This window comes from Rhinoderma darwinii, chromosome 4 (genome assembly GCF_050947455.1).
Source record: "Rhinoderma darwinii isolate aRhiDar2 chromosome 4, aRhiDar2.hap1, whole genome shotgun sequence".
Lineage (NCBI taxonomy): Eukaryota > Metazoa > Chordata > Amphibia > Anura > Rhinodermatidae > Rhinoderma > Rhinoderma darwinii.
In genome coordinates, this window is record NC_134690.1 from 125742262 (window position 1) to 125763103 (window position 20842).

Genomic DNA, 20842 nt, shown 5'->3' on the forward strand with positions numbered 1-20842 from the left:
GCTCGGAATATGACCATTTCTATGTATATCCACATAAAGTAAATCCGTACAGCTTTCTCCTATAGTAGGTACAGTAAAGTGTTAATACGATAGGTACAGTTTCGATGGAGACTGCGAAACCAGGTTCACACCACATTGGTGAATTGTGTTTGGTGGGACCATTTGAAATGGTCCGCTGTAAGTATGCCCCCAGACCTATGCAACTGCATATACAGTTGCATATGTATGATATTGACTCACATTGAAAAAAAACAACTTCCTTAAGTCATAAGATTACATACACCTTAGCCACAATAATTAAAACTCACTTTTTCACAATTCCTGAAATTTCCTCTCTTAGGTCAGTTAGGATCACTACTATATTTTAAGAATGAGAAATGTTAGAATAATAAGAGACAATGATTTATTTCCGCTATATTTCGATCATCACATTCCCAGTGGCTCAGAAGTTTACAAACACCGAGTTAAATATTCCGTTAAATGGCTTTGAAACTTCCAGAAAACGATGTCATGGCTTTAGTAGCTTTTAATTGACATAATTTGAGTCAATTGGAGGTGTACCTTTTGGCGGAATTTTCAGACCTACCTTCAAGGCCTACTTGCCTTTTTGCTTGACATTATCGGAAAATGAAAAAAAAAATCAGCCAAGGCATCAGAAAAATAATTGTGGACCTCCACAAGTCCAGTACATTCTTGAGAGAAATTTCCAAAGGCCTGAAAGTACTACCTTCATCTGTTTAAAAGATAATATGCACTTTTGGGACATCATGGGACCCCACTGCCGTTCTACCTGCATCTGTACGTACTTTGGTGCGAAGCATACAAATCAATCCAAGGACAACAGCAAACGACCTTGTGAAAATCTTTTATTGGTCCTTTTTGGAGAATTGTCCTCTGGTCAGATGAAGCAAAAATGGAACGGTTTAGCCGTAATGACCATTGTTATATGTGGCGGACAAAGGGGCAGGCTTGCAAGACAAAGAACACCAACCAAACCGTTAAGCGCGAGGGTGGCAGCATCGTGTGGGAGGGGGAGTCTTAGCTGCAGGAGGGACCGGTCCATTTCATGAAATAGATGGCATTATGAGGAATGAAAATTATGTGGAAATATTGTAGCAACATCTCAAGACATCAGCCAGGAAGTTAAACCTTGGGTGCTAATGTGTCTTCCAAATGGGCAATGACCCCAAGCATACTTCCAAAGTTGTTGCAAAATGGCTTCAGGACAACAAAGTGAAGGTAATGGAGTGGCCATCACAAAGCCCTGACCTCAATTCCATAGACAATTTATAGGCAGAACTGAAAAAGCAAGGAGGCCTACAACCCTGACTCATTTCCACCAGCTCTGTCAGTCGTAATGGGCCAAAATTCCAGCAACTTATTGTGAGAAGCTTGTGGCAGGATACCCAAGACATTGGACCCAAGTTAGACAATTTAAAGGCTATGCAACCAATTACTAACTAAGTGTATGTAAACTTCTGAGCCACTGGGAAGGGGATGAAAGAAATATAGCTAAAATAAATCATTGTCTCTAGTTTTATTCTGACATTTCACATTCTGGAAATATAGTAGTGATCTTAATGGAGGGAATGTGTAGTAGGATTAAATGTCAGGAATTGGGAAAGAGTGCGTGTTAATGAATGTGACTAGATTGTATGTAAACTTATGACTTTAACTGTATGTGTGTGTGTGTATATGTGCATATATACATATATAACATTAAAACCGCCTGACTAATATTGTGTAGGTCCTCCTCATGCCGCCAAAGCAACCCTGACTGGTCAAGTTGTGGACTCTACAAGACCTTTCAAGTTGTCCTGTGGTAATTGACACTAAGCTATTAGCAGCAGATCTTTTTAAGTCCTGTAAGTTGCGAGTTGGGGCCTCCATAGATCAGACTGTTTTTTCCAGCACATCCCACAGATGCTCGATCGGATTGAGATCTGGGGAATTTGGAGGCCAAGTCAACACCTTGAACTCTGTCATGTTCCTGAAACCATTCCGGAACAATTTTTGCAGTGTGGCAGAAGGCATTATTCAGCTGAAAGAGGTCACTGCCATTAGGGAATAATCGTGCCATGAAGGCTTGTTCATGGTCTGCTACAATGGATAGGTAGGTGGTATGTGTCAAAATAACATCCACATGAATGCCAGGACTCCAATTTTTCAAGCAGAACATTGCGCAGAGCATCACACTGCCTATACCGGCTTGCCTTCTTTCCGTAGTGCATCCTGGTGCCACCTCTTCCCCAGGTAAGTAAGGCACACATACCCTGCCAGCCATATGATGTGAAAGAAAATGTGATTTGGGCACCTTCTTCCATTTCTCTATGGTCCACTTCAGATACTGATGTGCCCCATTGTAGATGCTTCCAGCAGTGGACAAGGGTCAGCATGTTCACTTTGACAGGTCTGTGGCTACTGACCTCCAAACTTAGGAAGCTGCGACGTACCATATACAGTATGTGTTGAGACATCTTTCTGTCATAGTCATCATTAACTTTTTCAGCAGTTTGTGCTAAAGACAGTTGCTTCTCTGTGTGTTCGGACCAGACTGCTAGCCTTTGCTCCCCACACTCAGCCATAACCCTTTTGTGCCCAGGACCTAGCTGCAGGTTCACCAGTTGTCCTTCCTTGGGCCACTTTTGGTACGTACTAACTTCTGATGTATGAAAAAAATATTTATAATTAGAAAGGTAATTAGCGTTTGATTGTTGATTTGATTGTTTTCATAAAATTGCACTTGGTTTGTAGCACTAACATAATTAGAGTGTTGTATTAAAGTTAATAATATAGTATTTACTATTATGTGCTATAAAATCTACTTTGGCAATCTGTCTCCAGTGTCGACTTGTGAAGTTTGCATTGATTTGACAATATAGTCATAAAGTGTAAAATGTACCCCCATATCAATTGACCGCAACACCGAAACTTCAATGATTGATATTTTGTTATTGATAGCTTTGAACAAGACCTGAGATTGAGAGAAAATCTGATGTATTATTGAATGTGTTCAAGCTGATCTGTGACCCTTTAGTACTGTCTCTTGGGCTTTCATATTCTATTTAGTAAAGGGCTTTACGGGATCAATATAAAATTCAGTTGACGATAATATATTTAATTACACGAAGCAAAATTCCTGCTTACAGCATGACACCTGCTAGAGAGCACTTCAAACAAGCATGCGGCAGCGTGCAATGAAATAGCCGCGTTTCCCTGTCCAAGAGTGCAAATCTTGTGAGGGTCCCAAATGGGGCCACTGAGGCAAGCCATTTCATAGTCTTTGATACAGTTTTGGGGGTGGTTTAATTTCCCATAATGCCATTGATCAATGATTTCCTTTCAGCAGTGATGTAATTAAAGGGATTAAGCCGGCGTGTGCTGTGTTGTCTAGAAATATATTATTCTGGAGATTTAGAGAAAATCGATAGCAGCGAGAGAGGCCAGTGTTCAGAATAGAACAGCAGGAGAGTGTTGAAAGACGGAGCTGAGAGTAAAACACCGCTTTAGGACAAACGTATAGTGGAAATCTACCTGGGAATTTATGCTGACCCGTGCAGGCCAGATTCTCTGTAACCACAAGCATTTCGCTGCTCTTCATCATTTTATCGTACATATAGTCTGGCAGATTTTTTTTTCCTGTTTAGAGGCTCTAAAAATAAAAACTTTTTAGGGTTTTATGTGCACATTGTATTGTCTAAGAACATGCAAGAATTTGTATGTTCCTATTGAAGTATCCCCTTTATTGGAAGTTTTAAATCAAATATTCTTCAATAAATTTTAAATATTTTTGTAAACTTTGTATTGTACATTTTTTTTAAAGCTTTTTGAAGTAATTGAGTAAAGTTGATTTCTCCGGTTCTTTACAATTGTAATATATTCTATAATTCAGTTCTTTGAAAAGTAATGGGAATTTTTTACTATGATAGCACTACTTATGGTGTAAACTGCATTGATCTTTGGCATGCTCTCATATTTGCTGGGGTATTGAGAGAGAGTGATGTTTCTTTGTCTTAGTAATAATGACTCGGGCATGCATTATTTTGCATAATGCCTCTATTTTGGTTCCAAATGTTCTTTATTTCTTATTTTGTCTCATGACAAATGTCTTCTTATCTCTTCAGATCACACAGGGATGATGTTAGTTTTTATATATAGGTTATATATTTTTTTTTAATTACATCAGACAGGGTAAACGTTTTATATACGATTTCGACCCATATAGCAATGTTACTGGGCAGAATTACATAAAACGACTCAGCAGACTGTATTACATATGATAGGATTAGATACGTGGCTCAGAAGACTGTATCATACATAATAGTTTTACATACAGAGCCCAACGGACAGTATCACACATAATAGGCTTAGATCCAGGGCCTACCAGACTGTATCACATGGCAGGATTAGATACAGTCACGGCCATATTTAGAGTTAATGCTGCCCTAGGCACTTTTAGTGCTGATGCCCCTTATAACTCCTGAAGTTACAGAAACGGCGTAGCTTGCTGACGTGGCTTCAGCGCTGGACCCAGGAAACGTAAGTATAATAATTGCTTTGCTTTTTTTATGTGTTATTTATTTTTTGAGGGTTTGTGTTTTTTTTACAGGTCTGGTTGTTGGACTTCTTTGAAATCAAAGACTACTTCGATGACGGCGTTTTTTTTTTCTCAATAAAATTGTTAATGAGGGTTGTGTGTTTTTTTATTTCAGTAAAATGGTTTTTTCTATGTGTTTTTTTTTAAACTTTATTACTACTGCCTTAGTAATTGCTACTGGCTGATTGACGGCGTCCGTTACGAAAGCGAGGCTTCGTGTTAGCAGGTGAAAAGGCTAGCACTAACCCCCAGTATTACCATGGTACCCACCGCAAGCAGGTGTGCCAGGAACGATCCAGTACCCGACCATCTGTAGAGATTTTCATACACTGAAGTGGCCGCAGGCTGGTGTTACTAAGTCTAGGAAAAGCCCAAAACTGTGGCTCTTCCCACCCTGGTAACGCCAACCTGCTGCTATGTTGTATCTAGCTGGGTATGAAAAATGGGGTGGCCCCCACATTCTTTTTTAATAATTACTTACTTTTTTGTAAAAATTTCGTGGGGTCCCTCTAATTTTTTATAACCAGCCAGATACAACATGGTAGCAGCGGTCTAGCATTACCAGGATCCATCACTGCAGATGGTCGGGAACTGGATTGTACCTGGCTCTTCCTGGGAACCCATGATGTCGGTGGGTACCGGGGTAATAATGGGGTTTAGTGATGGCCTATTCACCGGCTAACACTAAGCCCTGCCTTAGTAATGGATGCTGTGAATCAGCCAGCAGCCATTACTAAGACAGTAGTAGTAAAGTTAAAAAAACAAGACACATAGAAAAAAAACGATTTTATTTAAATAAAAATATCCCAGTCAACCCTCGTTAACCATTTTATTGAGAATAAAAAAACAAAAAACGCGGTCAACAAAGTAGTCCTCGAATCCAAACAAGTCCAACAACCGAACCTGTAAAAAAAAAAACAACCCCTTTAGTAACACACAAAAGAGCAAAGCAATTATACTTATCTTGGGTCCTGGGTCTGTGACGGTAAACTAAGCAGTGACAGCTCTAAGCTGTCATTGGTTAGTTTACATCAAGTGGTACTAGGTTACCTCAGTTCATTGGCCTATTTTTAAAAGTAGACCAATGAACTGAGGTAACAGGGCACCATGTAATATAAACTAACCAATGACCGCTTAGAGCTGTCACTGCTTAGTTTGGTGCAGGATCACCCGATTTTAGCGCATCTCGGGTGCGTACCCCGCTAAACAAAAAAACTAGTGTCGGGACTTCTTCAAATACAAAGGGCTACCTGTGCTAGGTGTTATTAGTGGTCATTGACCTACTTTCAGGGCCCATGTGTGATACTTTCTGTTGGGCCCTGTGTCTAAGCCTAACACATGGTGTATTTTTATACAGGTTATTTAGAACTAATAGGACTTTTATTATTTGCCCTTAATACAATTAATTCAAGTTTTCATACATTACCTAAAGTGGTGGGAGTATTCACACTGTTTATACACCATCATACGATTAACATAGTTATGAGGTGGTAGCCTGAATAGTCTCTTTAGTAATGAAGAATAAACTAAAGATACAAGGCACACCGTAAATTATTCTGCCTGATGACCCCAAGGTGTTGGTTTTAGCTCTTAAAACCCACTTTCCAGAGCTTCTACTCTGCTGTGGAAAGATGTTTCTTTCTAGGTTATCACAGAAATAAGACAGACACTACGTTTCTGGAAAAGATTTTAATGCTGGAAAACCATTGTCAAAGCTTGTTCGGTCAGTTCTATTGAATGAATATAACCAGGACATTTAAATATTTTGTGTTAAGAATTATAAATGTTTCATGAAGGGCTCAACACTCTCGCAGAGATTTTTTGGCTAAATATGTCAAAGAAAAAGTTGTATGTGTAGCCCACGACAGATGGATTCCTTAGTTTGGTCTACAGAAACAAATATCTGTTTTTCGACTCTCACCAGATTTCCAAACTTACCACTAATAATTCCTTACTCGTATGTCATAAAACGTAATATCCAAACCATCTTATGTCAGTGCCGTAATTCCTCTGTGCTATCACTATGCGTGCATATGTTAGAAAGTAGTGCCACAGATCAAAGGACAGGTGTCGCGAAAAAATTTTTTTTATAGAAATTTGCTTTTAGTTTGTTATTAAAATAAATTTTACTTATTTGTGTTTTTGTGTTTTTACTTATTTTTTTTCTTTTACTTCTCTATGGGGGCTGCCATTTTTTTTCATCTCTGTATGTGTCGATTAACGACACGTACAGAGATGGAATACGGCACATACATCCCCATAGAGAATGCGAACGGGAGCTGTTCCATTCACTATAGTGTACGCCGTCTGTGTGGGAACGGCGCATGCGCCGCTCCCACACAGTCCAAAAGGAAGGTCTTCGGCCGAGCGACATCCGGCGCCATTTTCATGTGGACCGGTAGCCGCGGCCGGACAGTAAGATGACTACTTCCGGTCGCGCCTTGCGGACATATGTTCAGAAGCAAGGACTAGGAGCGGAGGCAGCGGGAGCAGGTAAGTTATGTTTGTGTATGTTCGTATTTTACTGTGTGATTACCACTGTATGTAAGCCTACTACACTGTGCATTCGCTCAAAAAATAGCGGCACACAGTGTAGGAGGTTTGAGGACACATCGGCACCAGAGGCTACAGTTGATTCTGCAGCAGCATCGGCGTTTGCAGGTCAGTCGATGTAGCTACTTACCTGCAAACGCTGATGCTGCTGCAGAATCAACTGTAGCCTCTGGTGCCGATGTGTCCTCGCTGGTCCGACACGATGCAGGACCTGGATGAGGAAGTGAGTGACGACACAGCGTGATCTCTCGAACACGCTGTGTCTGCACTGCCAGAAGCTGGGCGTTCTGAAGAGAAGTGGATGATACTTCTCGTCAGAACGCCCAGCTAGTAAAAGTAGTAAAAACGCCCCGATGTACGCACATAATACACGCCCACTTGGACTTTTACTTTAAACACACCCACTTGGACTTTTGCAAGCCTCATTTGCATAAATACAAAAATGGTCATAACTTGCCCAAAAATGCTCGTTTTTTTAAAATAAAAACGTTACTCTTATCTACATTGCAGCGCTGATCTGCTGCAATAGCAGATAGGGGTTGCAAAATCTGGTGACAGAGCCTCTTCAAAGGGAAGGTGTCGCAAATTAAAAAAATGTTTTAGGTAAGTTACTTATTTTTATTATTTTTTTTTTTTTTGTGTCCTCTTTTTTTAATTTTTTTTCCCACAAGGTGGGCAGTATAAAAAACGAAATAATAATTTGACATGTTTTCCTATGTTGGCCACCAGAGGGAGCACTTCCCAGAATTACAGCATGCCATTAAAGATTAGAGCCATTAAAAATTACACAGCTTTAACAATTCTGCAAAAAGGATACAGCGTAAATGAACTGTTCCTTCATGTATTAGGATATCGCTGCAGGAAACAAAAAATTGGGGAGCAACCATGAGATCTGAATTGGTATCCTAGTAATTAGAAATAAACGTTGGGTGCAGTGGCGTAACTACCACTGTAGCAGCTGCTACGGGGCCCGCAGCATGAGGGAGTCCGTGCCCCCCATGGCCGGAGGCTCCGCTAGCAGCCGCTATGGCTACTACAGCGCGACGCCACTGAAGGGGTTGATCCTACAAAAGACATGCATCCCCTTTCCACAGGATAGGGGATACATGTGTGATCGCTGGGACAAGGAAAGTCCCCCGAAGTTCAGCATGACAAACCTCAGACTCCCGGGGTCTGTCGGCAGCTCCATAGAAAGGAATTGCGAATCGGTCGCGCTTGTGCGCATGCGTGACCAGCGCTTCTTTCAATTTTGTTTGTCATGGAGAACTTCGGGGGACTTTCGGTCCCCCGCTCTCCTTATCTCTGGGTTTCCCAGCAATCACACATGTATCCCCTATCCTGTGGATAGGGGATGCATCTCTTTTGTAGGACAAACTATAGGCCATTTTTTTTGGGGGGGGGGCTGTATGGCGTTATCTACAGAGGGGGCTGTATGGCATTATCTACTGCGGGGGGCTGTATGGCATTATCTACAGCGGGGCTGTATGGCGTTACCTACACAGGGTTTTTGGGGCTGTATGGCGTTATCTACAGGGGGCTGCATGGCGTTCGCACCATACACAGCCCCCTGTAGATAACGCCATACAGCCCCCATCTGTAGATAGCGCCATACACGGCCCCCTGTAGATATCCACAGGGGGCTGTATGGTGCCATCTATAGGGGGCGCTTTGTGGCGGAATATATAGGGAGGCACTATCTACAAGGGGCGGTTGTTTGATACCCAGGGGAGGGGGCCCCAGTCAAAAGATTGCTATGGGGCCCAGTCTTTCCTAGTAACGCCCCTGGTTGAGTGTGCTCATTTTGTTCCAAGAACATTGATGTTCTATTCATACCTCATTTTTTCCTTCCGTCGGAGGTAAACGTGGGGAGTAATAGAAGTGCTAGCTTGTTACCTGCTGTCTTTCTCATAGATTCGTTAGATACTCATTGATTCAGTTTTACTACACCGTGTTCCAAATTATTATGCACATTGGATTTAAGTGTCATAAACAGTTAATTATTAGTTTTTGAATTAAACTCATGGATGGTATTGTGTCTTAGGGCTCTTTGGATCATTGTAATCAATCTCAGACACCTGTGATAATTAGTTTGCCAGGTGTGCCCAATCAAAGGAAAACTACTTAAGAAGGACGTTCCACATTATTAAGCAGGCCACAGGTTTCAAGCAATATGGGAAAGAAAAAGGATCTCTCTGCTGCCGAAAAGCGTGAAATAGTGCAATACCTTGGACAAGGTATGAAAACATTGGATATTTCAAGAAAACTTAGGCGTGATCATCATACTGTGAAAAGATTTGTGGCTGATTCAGAGCAAAGACCGGTTCGTTCAGATAAAGGCATAATGAGGAAGGTTTCTGCCAGACAAATTAATAGGATTAGGAGAGCAGCTGCTAAAATGCCATTGCAAAGCAGCAAACAGGTATTTGAATCCGCTGGTGCCTCTGGAGTCCCGCGAACCTCAAGGTGTAGGATCCTCCAGAGGTTTTCAAGTGTGCATAAAGCTATTATTCGACCACCCCTAAACAATGCTCACAAGCCGAAACGGTTGCGGTGGGCTCAGAAATACATGAAGACTGATTTTCAAACCGTGTTGTTACTGATTAGTGCCGTGCAACCCTGAATTGGTCCAGATTGATGGAGTAGTGGATGGTTGGTGAATGGCCACCATGTCCCAACAAGGCTGCGACATCAGCAAGGAGGTGGCGGAGTCATCTTTTGGGCTGGAATCATGGGGAGAGAGTTGGTAGGCCCCTTTAGGGTCCCTGAAGGTGTGAAAAGGACCTCTGCAAAGTACGTAGAGTTTATGGCTGATCACTTTCTTCCGTGGTACAAAAAGAAGAACCGTGCCTTCCGTAGCAAAATTATCTTCATGCATGACAATGCACCATTGCAAAGAATACCTCTGTGCAATTGGCTGCTATGGGCATAAAAGGAGAGAAACTCATGGTGTGGCCCCCATGTTCCCCTGACCTCAACCCTATTGAGAGCCTTTGGAGCATCCTCAAGTAAAATATCTATGAGGGTGGGAGGCAGTTCACATCAAAACAGAAGCTCTGGGAGGCTATTCTGACATCCTGCAAAGATATTCAAGCAGAAACTAAACAAATACTCACAAATTCAATGGATGCAAGAATTGTGAAGGTGATATCAGAGAAGGGGTCCTATGTTACCATGTAACTTGGCCTGTTAAGTTTTTTTTTTATTGAAAGAGCTTTTGATTTCTGTAAATATGACCACCTGATGCTGCTAATTCAACAAATTACCATTTTAGTTCTCTTTACAACCTTTAAAATGTTTTGATCTCTGTTGTGCATAATAATTTGAAACAGTGCATTTTGAGGTTTTTACTTCTAAAAAAAAAATCTGTTATCATTAGGAGATTTGTTCAATAAAATTTGCATTATACTCCAACGGTTGATGACTTGAAGATTATACTGACTGTCATTTGCATTGACTATTTAGGAAAATCAGCGAAAAATAACATTTGCATAATAATTTGGAATGCGGTGTAGTTCTTTCACAGTGGCACATGCAGTGTGATGAATTTGGCACATCTTGACAGACATGTTAGACACTTTTCTATTCCTTATACCACTTCTTGGTTGACTTAGTTTATGCCATTTTCTTCTTTTTTGCGCCGTACTTTTGAATGTGTTTTAACGTCTATTTTTGGCACATATCACTAATTTGTCTAAATAGATTTGCACCGAAAAATGAAGCACAACCTACACCAGAATTCTTGCGCAATAACAATAGTAAATCTGCCCCAGTGTTGATAAATCTTCCTTAATGTGCTCCGTAATTGATAAAATGTAAGACAATCAACTTGAAAAAAAAAAAAGATCACAATGATCTTTATAGTGGCGGTTATCTCAATGGTTTTAGGGCAAAATTATATTGTAGGTACTGTACTTTACAATATGCCCAAATTGCTTGTACTTGGTCTAAGGATATGTTCACATTGGCATATTGTAGGAATATTTTACGTCTTGTAATACGCCCCAAAAAGGGCTAGAAACAGCTCCCATAAACCAGGCGGTTTTGTGGAAGATTTGCCAAATGCTATTGAAGTGTTTCTTCAAAGTGTTTTTGGTAGAGTCCATAGGAAATGGTGTAAATCTGCCTCAAAAATGCCTAAGTAGTCACTTCTTTTTATGATGCTTTTTTTTACACCACCCTTTTTTTTTTTACTTTTTTTTATTTTTTATAAACATCGCCTTAAAATTACACGCCTCGTATGTACTACCCAGCTTTTGGTTATTGAGAACAATGTAAAGCTGTTTGCTGGCGTTTTCAAGGCTTATTTTGGAGAGTAATTTTTTTTTTTTCACTTTTTTACGCTCCGAAATACACATAAAAAAACCTCTGTCTCAACATAACTTAACCTCAGCCCCAGAAGAGCCACTTGTGTTATGCTTGCAAAAAAAAAAAAAAAGCTCTTGCCTTTTAAAAGTGGATTACGACCCCGAATTGGGTCAAATAACTGCATATCCTTTTACTCAGTGTGTCTACTAGCGGCCAATATGAACCCCCATACATGGAATGTTTTACTCCGCATGCAAAGACCCTGAGTGTAGGTTAAAGTCCAACCTAAAGTAAAAAGAATTTTGCGATTTGTGGTCTGTTCTGTCAGGAACTGGAAGCCTTGATATACACGCACTTCCCCAGCGGTAGTCCGTTTCATATTGAGATGTACATGTTTATCGTGACACAGTGCCCGTTCCACACATCGTTAGAATGAATAAAAACACACACACAAAGTGTAAAGTAGACTATGCTTATTCGTTATAATACTGAAAAATAATTGAAAAACAACATTAAAACAAGAAACTCTTTAATATATCCGTTAAAAAAAAAAAACTTCCCTCAGAAAACAAGGGCTCATACAGCTGTAGCAATGTAAAAATTACAAGTGACCTTGGAATGCTGAGGGGTAAAAAGGAAAAACAATGATCTGTACGAAATTTGGCTTCATCTTTAGAGGGTTAATATAACCGGTTTTAACCCCTTAAGGACGCAGCCTAGTTTGGGCCTTAAGGCTCAGAGGCCATTTTTCAAATCTGACATATTTCACTTTATGTGGTAATAACGTCGGAATGATTAAACCTATCCAAGCGATTCTGAGATTGTTTTCTCGTGACACATTGGGCTTCATGTTCGTGGTAAAATTTGGTCGATATATTCAGTCTTTATTTGTGAAAAATTGCAAAATTTAGAGAAAATTTACAAAAAATAGCATTTTTCAGAATTTAAATGCATCTGCTTGAAAAACGGACGGTTATACCACCCAAAATAGTTACTAGTTCACATTTCCCATATGTCTACTTTAGATTGGCATCGTTTTTTGAACATTATTTTATTTTTCTTGGACGTTACAAGGCTTAGAACATAAACAGCAATTTCTCATATTCTTAAGAAAATTTCAAAAGCCTTTTTTTGAAGGTACCAGTTCAGTTCTGAAGTGGATTTGAGGCGCCTATGTATTAGAAACCCCATAAAACACCCCATTTTAAAAACTAGACCCCTCAAAGTATTCAAAACAGCATATAGAAAGTTTTTTAACCCTTCAGGCATTTTACAGGAATTAAAGCAAATTGGAAATGAAATTTGCAAATTTCATTTTTTCTGCTGAATTTCAATTTTATTCAATTTTTTTCGTGTAACACTGAAGGTTTTACCAGAGAAACACTACTAAATATGTATTGTCCAGATTCTGCAGTTTTTAGAAATGTCCCACATGTGCCTCTAGTGCGCTCGTGGACTAAAACACAAGCCCCAGCAGCAAAGAAGCACCTAGTGCATTTTGAGGCCTCTTTTTTTATTAGAATATATTTTAGGCAGCATGCCAGGTTTGAAGAGGCGTTGAGGTATCAAAACAATGGAAACCCACCAGAAGTGACCCCATTTTGGAAATTACACCCCTCAAGGAATTCATTTATGGTTTTTGTTATGATTTTGACTGCACAGTTTTTTCACAGCACCTATTTGAATTTGGCTGTGAAATGAAAAAAATTATATTTTTTCCAATAAGATGTCATTTTTGATCAAAATTTCTTATTTTCACAAGGAACAACATATCCAATTTTGTTGCCCAATTTGTCCTTAGTGCGGCAATACCCCATTTGTGGTGATAAACTGCCCAAACGGCCCATGGGAGGGCTCAGAAGGAAAGGACCACCATTTGGCCTACTGGAGCTTTTCTGGTGCTAAGTCATGTATGCAGAAGCCCCTGAGGTACCAGTAGAGTTGAAACCCCCGAGAAGTGACCCCATTTTAAAAACTACACCCCTTAAGACATTCATCTAGAGGTGTAGTGAGCAATTTGACCCCACAGGTATTGTGTAAAAGATAATGCGCAGCAGATGGTGCAGTGTGAGATTTGCAATTTTATATATATATATATATATATATATTCCATTTCAGTGTCCAATATATTGTGCCCAGCATGCGCCACCGGAGATATACACCCCTTAAATTGTAATGTGGGTTCTCCTGGGTACGGCAATACCCTACATGTGGCTGTTATCAGATGCCTGGGCACACGGCAGGGCTCAGAAGGGAAAGATGAGGGGGGTAAGCTGTGCGGAGTGCATCAGGGTAAATTAAAAATCAAGGGATATATGATACATTTTAAAACAATCTTTTATACAGAGCCCTGTTTTTTCGGGACACGTGTCACATTGGTATAATGTGTCCTCCCTTATCCCCCTCTTATAGCAGACTCTGCACCTCTTTTGACTCTTTCCCTTTCCACCGGTTTGGGGAACTTCTCCTGGAAAGTGTTGCCCTGGTACGATGCGTGTGGCCTCGCTTCCAGAAGTACTGGGTGCCCCCCCTTCCTGGTCCCTAAAGATTAGATCTTGAAATTCCAGGAAAGTGTCCCTCTGGCCTGCACATCGACGTAGCACGTACGCATTGTACAAAGCCATCTGTATGATGTGCACGGCCAGCTTCTTATACCACACCGCATGGCATTGTAGGGCTTCAGGACTTGATTTGACAAGTCCATCCCTCCTATGTACCTATTGTAGTCCAGGATGCAGTCTGGTTTGGGGGTGGCCTTTCCTTCATATATCCTAAATTTGTAGGTATACCCTGATGCACTCTCGCACAGCTTATACATCTTCCCGCCATACCTTGGCCTCTTACCCGGCAGGTACTCGCGGAATTGAACCCTCCCTTTAAAATGTACCAGGGACTCATCAATAGAAATACACTTCTCGGGGGTGTATGCTTGGGAAAACTGGGCACTGAAACGGTCTAATAGGGGTCTCCGTTTATACAAACGGTCAAAACTGGGGTCATCTCGGGGTGGGCACAGCTCATTATCAATATAATGTAAGAAGCGAAGTATTGCCTCATTCATTTATTTTTTTAGGTTCCAGTTCAGTTCTGAAGTTGCTTTGAGGGGCCCATATATTATAAACCCCTATCAAACACCCCATTTTAGAAACTAGACCCCTCAAAGTATTCACAACAGCATTTAGAAAGTTTATGAACCCTTTTAGGTGTTTCACAGAAATTTAGAGCAAAGTAGAGGTGAAATTTACTTTTTTTTTTTTTGTCAGAAAATCCTCTTTATACCATTTTTTTTCTATAACCCAAAAGGTTTTACTAGAGAAACGCAACTTAATACTTATTGCCCAGATTCTGCCGTTTAGAGAAATATCCCACATGTGGCCCTCGGGCGGTAATGGACTCAAGCACCGGCCTCCGAAACAAAGGAGCACCTAGTGGATTTTGAGCCCTCTTTTTTATTAGGCACCATGTCCGGTTTGAAGAGGTCTTGTGGTGCCAAAACATTGGAAACCCCCCAAAAGTGACCCCATTTTGGAAACTAGACCCCTTGAGGAATCCATTGTAGTTTTCTTGGGGTGCATGCGACTTTTTGATCAGTTTTTATTCTATTTTTAGGTGGCGTGGTGACTAAAAAACAGCAATTCTACTATTGTTTTTTTATTCTATTTTTTTTACAGCGTTCACCGTGCGCTATAAATGACATATTCACTTTATTCTGCGGGGCGATACGATTACGGCGATACCAGATGTTTATAGTTTTTTTTTTTTAAGTCTTATGGCATTTACACAATAAAATACGTTTTGTAAACAATCATTAACTTTTTGTGTTACCTTATTCTAAGAGCCATAACGTTTTTATTTTTCAATCAATAAAGCCGTGCGAGGACTTATTTTTTGCGTAACGAACTGTAGTTTCGATCAGGACCATTTTTCGGTGCATGCGACTTTTTGATCTCTTTTTATTCCATTTTTTGGGAGGTGAAGTGACCAAACAATTGTGATTGTGGTACGGTTTATTAATATTTTTTTTTACGGCGTTCACCGTGCGGGATACATAACAAAATAATTTTGTAGTTCAGGCCGTTACGGACGCGGCGATACCAATTATGTATAGTTTCTTTTTTTGTTTATATATTTTTATTAATAATAAATGACTGATAAGGTAAAAAGGGGGACTTTTACTTTTATTACTTTTAAAACTCTTATTTTCTTATTTTTACACATCTTTTTGTAACTTTTTTTTTACTTTATTACTTTGTCCCACTAGGGGACTTGAGGGCAGGAGGCCCTGATCGCTATTCTAATACACTGCACTACATGCGTAGTGCAGTGTATTAGAACTGTCAGCTACTCACTGACAGCAAGCATAGTGGGTCCTGACGTTGTCAGGACCCACTAGGCTTCCGTCTATGGCATAGCCGGACGCCATTGTTTGGTGTCCGGTTGCCATATTCACCATCGCCGGCCGCTATCGCGTAGCAGGCCGGCGATGGCGGATTAACCCCTAAGAAGCCGCGATCGCTATTGAATGCGGCTTCTGAGGGGTTTATCGGCGGGGGACAGCTCATGAACGCGCCCCGCGCGAACGGCGCCGTGTTTACTCCATGACCTACTATTAGGTCACTGAGCGCGAACGCTACAGTTAGCATGACCTAATAGTAGGTCATGGAGCGTTAAGGGGTTAAAGTTTCTGTGGAATTGTGAGTTAAGTGGCACCTGGTCACTCTCTACCTACTGTTTTTTTTTTTAGAATATTTTACAAACATAAGTCGTAATAAAGTATCACAAAATCTATATTTAGGTAGATATTCTGACAGGAGATAACATCGATCTTTGTTGTAAAAATCAAAATGGAAATGCCTGAAGATACAGAAGTCAAATAGAATATCACTTTAAATGTTTTGCGTTTTTTTGCTTCATCCATGTGTCCATGATGCTGCTGCTTACAGGAATCAGGCTTGATCTGGGCATGTTTGACATTTTTAAAATGGCAGATGAAAGTCTCTTTCATTCTCTGTACCAGCTTCACGGTGAAATCTTTCAGCTTTGCTGACGAGCTGTCATGTGAATTTTTTTTTTAATGTGCCATCAGCCAAGACCAAAAACGTCAGCTGTCACGTGTAATAAATACAGTGCACATCTGTGCTCTTCCCCACTGAATTCCCAGTAAACAATCATACTGTGGTGTTACACAAACATGATATTTAACCCCTTGAGTACCCAGCTCATTTTGGCCTTGAGGACCAGACCCATTTTTTCAAATCTGACATGTATCACTTTATGTGGTAATAACTCCGGAATGCTTTTACCTATCCAATTGATTCTGAGATTGTTTTCTCGTGACACATTGGACTTTAGTTTAGTGCAAAAATTTGGTCGATAAATTCATTCCTTATTTGTGAAAAACACCAACATTTAGCGAAAATATGAAGAAATTATGATTTTTCCCATTTTAAATGTATCTGCTTGTAAAACAGATGGTAATACCACACAAAATAGTTACCAATTAACATATCCCATATGTCTACTTTATGTTTGCATCGTTTTTTGAACATTCTTTTATTTTTCTATGACCTCACAAGGATTAGAACTTTAGCAGCAATTTCTCATATTTTTAAGAAAATTTCAAAAAGCGATTTTTTTCAGGGACGAGTTCAGTTCTGAAGTGGTTTTGAGTGCCCTATATATTAGAAACCCCCATAAAACACCCCATTTTGAAAACTGCACCCCTCAAAGTATCTAAAACAGCATTCAGAAAGTGTTTCAACTCTTTAGGCGTTTTACAGGAATTGAAGGAAAGTAGAGCTGAAATTTTCAAATTTCATTTTTTTTTACAAAATTCGTATGTAATACATTTTCTTCTGTACCACAGAAGGTTTTACCTGAGAAACGCAACTCAATATTTATTGCCCAGATTCTGCAGTTTTTAGAAATATCCCACATGTGGCCCTAGTGCGCTAATGGACTGAAACACAGGCCTCAGAAGCAAAGGAGCACCTCTTGGATTTTGGGGCCTCCTTTTTTCAGAATATATTTTAGGCACCATGTCAGGTTTGAAGAGGTCTTGTGGTGCCAAAACAGTGGAAACCCCCGAAAGTGACCCCCATTTTTTAAACTACACACCTCAGGGAATTTATCTAGGGGTATAGTTAGCATTTTGACCCCACAGGTATTTTGCTATATTTTCTGGAGTTAGTCTGTGAAAATGAAAATCTACTTTTTTTTCTGGAAAAACGTAAAAATTTCTAATTTTTGCAAGAAATAAAGGAGAGAAAGCACCCCAACATTTGTAAAGCAATTTCTCGCGATTACGGAAATACCCCATATGTGGTAATAAACTGCTGTTTGGACCCACAGCAGGGCTCAGAAGGGAGGGAGCGCCATTTGGATTTTGGAGCTCTGATTTTACTGGAATGGTTTTCAGTGCCGTGTCACGTTTGCAACGCCCTGGAGGGACCTAAACAGTGGAATCCCCCCAAAAGTGACCCCATTTTGGAAACTATACCCCTCAAGGAATTTTTCTAGTGGTATAGTTATCATTTTGACCCCACAGGTTTTTTGCTGAATTTATTGGAATTAGTCTGTGAAGATGAAAAGAGACTTTTTTTTGGAAAAAACACAGAATTTTCTAATTTTTATAAGGAATAAAGGAGAAAAAGCACCTCAACATTTGTAAAGCAATTTCTCCTGATTACGGAAATACCCCATATGTGGTAATAAACTGCTGTTTGGACCCATGGCAGGGCTCAGAAGGGACGGAGCACCATTTGGATTTTGCAGCTCAGATTTTGCTGAATTGGTTTCTGGGGGCCATGTCGCGAGTCCCTGAAGTACCAGTACAGTAGAAATTCCCCAGATGTGATCCCAATTTGGAGACTATACCCCTGAAAGAATTAAATTAGAGGTGTAGTGAGCATTTTGAGCCCTCAGGTGTTTTATAGATTTTATTAGAATTGGTCCGTGAAATATAACCTGTAGCTTTAGCTCAGAATTTTTCATTTCCACAAGGAATACAGGAGAAAAGACACCCCAAAATGTGTTACACAATTTCTCCTGATTACGGAAATACCCCATATGTGGTTGTAAACGGCTATTTGGACATACGGCAAGGGTCTAAACGGAAAAAGTGAAATTTCGTTTTTGGAGTGGAGATTTTACAAAATTTGTTTTTGACGCCATGTTGCATTGCGCTGAGGTACCAGTACAGTGAAAACTCCCGAGAAGTGACCCCATTTAGGAAACTACACCCCTCAAGGAATTCATCTAGAAGTGTAGTGAGCATTTTGACCCCCAAAGGTTTTGCAGAAATTAGTGCACAGTGGATGTTGCAGATTGAAAATTGACATTTTCCACATATATGCTATTTCAGTGCCCAATGCGTTGGGCCCAGCTTGTACCACTGGAGACACACGCCCCATAAATTGTTAAACTGTTCTCCAGAGTACGGTAATACCCCATATGTGGTCATAAACCGCTGTTTGGGCACACTGCCAGGCCCAGAAGGAGCGCCATTTGGCTTTTGGAGCGCAGATTTTGCTTGGTAGTAGTTTTGTTTAGTGTTTTACTGGTGTTTCAGTTTATAATGTGGGGGCATATGTAATCTGTGCGGAGTACATACATTTTTTGCGTGACACACTGTCGTTTTTATTGGTACCATGTTTGGCTACGCGCGACTTTTTGATCACTTTTTATTCCATTTTTTTGGAAACAACGTGACCAAAAAAGGAAATTCTGCCATTGTTTTTTATGGTATTTTTTTTACGGTGTTCACCGTGCGGGATAAATAATATGATATTTTTTTAGGTCAGGCCGAAACGAACGCGGCGATACCTATTATGTCTAGTTTTTGTCTTTTTTTTCATTTTTTTTCTAATTATAAAGGGCTTGATCAGGGAAACAAGGCGATTATTGTTTTTATTACGTAAAACTTGTATTTATTTATCGAAAACTTTTTTTTAACTTTTTTTTTTACTTTTTTTTCACTTTTTATTTTACACATACTAGGGGACTGGAAGATCTGATCTTCTGATCCCCTGCACAGTACACTGCACTACTTCTGTATGTACTGATGTAGTGCAGTGTATTGTAACTGTCACTTTACAACTGACAGTTGAGCCTATTACGTCCTGCCTTGGGCAGGACCTAATAGGCTCCCGTACCTGGCAACCAGGAAGCCGTTGCTAGGCTTCCTGGTTGCCATTGCAACCATCAGAACCCCGCGATTTTTCGCGGGGGGGGGCAATGGGGTGCAGAGGGAGCCCCCTCCCTCTGTATCAATCACTTAAATGCCGCTGTCGCTATTGACAGCGGCATTTAAGGGGTTAAACTACAGCGATCGGAGAGGACAGTGATCGCTGTAGTTGCAGTGGGATGTCGGCTGTATATTACAGCCGACATCCGATGAAGATGGAGCGAGCACAGCTCCTGTGCCCGCTTCATCCTCAGGGCGTTACTATACGCCCATTTTCGGGAAGGGGTTAATAAAAAGTGTTGTTTTTTTTTTTTTACACTGCTTTCTCTGATCTCCTCACGTATCTCACAGAAATGAGGAGATCAGAGAAAGTGACAGGAGCTTTCTCCTGCAGACGACGTCACAGACGGCTGTGATTGGTCAGTCTTCAGAGACTGACCAATCACAGCAATCGCCGGCATTGGGGACTGCTAATTGGTCCCCAGGCCGGTAGCAGAGACGGTTAGCTGTCAATGACAGCTGCCGCCGCTGTTCTGTCACTATGTGATTTCACATAGTGACAGTTTATTCCTGCGCCGTAATAGTACGTCGAAGGTACGCTGGCATAAGTGGCCAGCGACGTACTATTACGTCAAAGGTACGCAAGGGGTTAACAAGTGCAGTGGTTTATTTATCCCTTATAATTGGTTTATAAATCCGGAATAAAGAAAACGGTTACACTAGACAACCCTGATAGGGCATTTAGATAGAGGTTTTCGTGGGCAGACAACCCCTTTAAATGGCTAGCGTTCTGTCTGTTACCATTGTATCAACCCTTTCATCACTTAGTTTACTGTTTACAGGTGTTTCTGTACTTCTGATTGGCCAGTAGTCTAGTTCCATCTCTCTCAATTCACACTTTGGGAAAGGGGATGCATGCATTTAAGAGTGTGGGTCAGATATGCTAGGCTAAAGTATTATTTCCCTGTGACATTTACCCTTCAAAATTTTCTCGAGTTTTGCAGAAACCGTATCCATTGGTCTGGTTTATAAGTATTCCATTATACAGTGATGTCATTCTGCTTAGAATACGGTATGGTATTTATAGTAGTATAATTTACAGAGTCATACTGTTGCCCAAACACACAAGATGTCATTGGATAGTTCTTTCTTGAGAAATTGTCTTTAGCAAAAACAATGATGAGAGGTTCGTGGAGCACATT

The 20842-nt window shown here is 40.5% G+C and overlaps 1 protein-coding gene across 4 annotated transcripts in view; it reads left to right on the forward strand.

The window, feature by feature from the left end:
- Window positions 1-20842, forward strand: part of RSRC1 (arginine and serine rich coiled-coil 1) — a 287852-nt gene that overhangs the window by 163253 nt on the left and 103757 nt on the right. The window lies entirely within an intron of this gene.